Source organism: Ictidomys tridecemlineatus, chromosome 10, assembly GCF_052094955.1.
Source record: "Ictidomys tridecemlineatus isolate mIctTri1 chromosome 10, mIctTri1.hap1, whole genome shotgun sequence".
Classification (NCBI taxonomy): domain Eukaryota; kingdom Metazoa; phylum Chordata; class Mammalia; order Rodentia; family Sciuridae; genus Ictidomys; species Ictidomys tridecemlineatus.
In genome coordinates, this window is record NC_135486.1 from 142,336,394 (window position 1) to 142,338,475 (window position 2,082).

Genomic DNA, 2,082 nt, shown 5'->3' on the forward strand with positions numbered 1-2,082 from the left:
CCCCAGACAGGGTCCCCTCTTCCCTTTCCCATCCCTTCTGGTAAACTCATGTCTGTGGCTCTGAGCGACAAGTCTGAAGTCCTCCCGGGGCGATGGCAGGAATCAGGGATTGCAGGGGACCTCCGTGCTGCCTCAGTTCAAGGCAGTCACCGGTTGGTTACCGGGGCCGAGGGGAAGGAGAATGGAAGTGACTGTCAAGTGGGGTTGTTGTGAAGACTCACTGTTCACACGTCCCCTCGTGATCTGCAGTGCTGCTCGAGGACAGCCAGTCTATCAGGGATGTCTTTGTGTAGGAATCTTGGGAAGAGGCACAGGGCAGACTCCGCTGTGGTCCTGGTGCCTCTGGAAGGACTGTGAACACAAATCACCTGGGGTCTTGCCAAAACATAAATTCGGACTCAGGTGCCGTGTGGGGCCACACATGCTGTTGCCGCCAAGGACCACATTTGGGATCAGGGGAGGTGCAGGGCCTGGCGGTCAGGTGGGCCTGGCCCTGAGCCCGAGTCTCCTCTTGGCAGCTGTGTGATGTTGGGCAATTCCCTTAGCCTCTCTGAACTCCAGGACCACATGTAAAAGAGGAACCACTTCTTCCTTCTAAGGTCTTTGTAGGATTTGGAGACACTGTATGTGCGCGGTTTCCTTCCCACGCCCAGAGGTGGCGAGACACCCTGCGCTCCTTGCACTCCACGTTCTGCCAAGACCCACACTTCTAAATAGAGTCCAGGTTCTCTTCTTCTAGGTCATGGGCTCTCTACGCGGGCAGTCCTGATGGCTGGACTGGGCCACGTTCTGTTGTGGGGCATCCTGTGCACTCGGGAGGCTCAGTGGCATCTCTAGCCTCCACCCATTAGACACCAGTAGCACCCGTCTCCCTGACTGTGACAACCAAGAACGTCTCCAGACACTGCCAAATGTCCCTGGAGGCAAAACGACCCACATCGAGGAAACACTGTTCTAAGTGGTAATTTATATTGAAAATTCACCGAACAATGAATCTGATCACACTCTGCTACACAGATACGACCACCCCACAGCGAATTTCACCTTTGTGTGTATCTATAACACACAAAGTGAAAAAAACTATAAATAAAAAGAGGAAAGACCAGTAGAGGGGTGGGACAGGGAAGGGAGGAGGCGGAGAGGGCAGCAGCAGGGACTCTATCACTATGTCCAAAGGAGCCAGCACTAGGTAGAACTAGGATGAAGTAACAGAGGACAGCTCACTCCACAGTGAGTGTGAGGCCCTGCTCTGGGCCGGGCGGCGCTCAGGGGGCAGAGCTGCTTCAGACAAACTAGGCCCCTGGCCCCACGGGGCTTCCTCTGGAAGCCTTGGTCATCTCAACTGTGCAATGGGTATAACCCGCTGCTGAGTTTCTAGAAAGATAATGTGACCCTGGACTTGCAATCGCCTGGCCTGGGGATAAGCCGATGACTGGGGCACGGCGAGTGCAGGAACTGGCCCCGGCTACTCGGGAGAAGCAGCTGTGGGCAGGCACAGCTGGACAGGAAAAGGCAGATGTGCCTCCCGGGGCAGGCGGGAAGGGCTGTGCTGGACCCTGGTGACAGGGCACAGCAGGGGCAAGGCAGGGAGTGCCAAGGGTGGAGCAGGAGGGGCGGTGAGAGGGACCAAGAGGAGCCAGGGAGCGCGGAGAGGGGAGCGGGCACAGACACAGCGTACCCACCATGCACAGGTGGAGAGGGAGGCCCAGGGCAGGCAGGAACAGGTCCCCGGGAACATGGAGCCTGGGCGGAGATGAGCTTCCCTGCCCAGAGCTGTTAGGGTAGTTTCCATCATGGACTGAACACACTGGTGAACCTCAGAGAGGAAGGGAAGGACCATGGCACCGCCCGGCCCAGCCGGAGGGTGCGCCCGGGGGCCACAAAGACCACGCACTCTCCAAGCGGCCCCAGGACTCCCTAGCCCCAGTGCCCAGCACGAGGCCCACGGGCCTGAGTCAACTCCCACGCAGAGCAACCAGGCTCTCTGGCTGCTGCTGGGAGGCAGCAACAGGCCCCAGAATCCATGTGGGGCCACCTAAGGCACATTTACCATGTTAAAATGACAGGACCTCGGACAAGGAC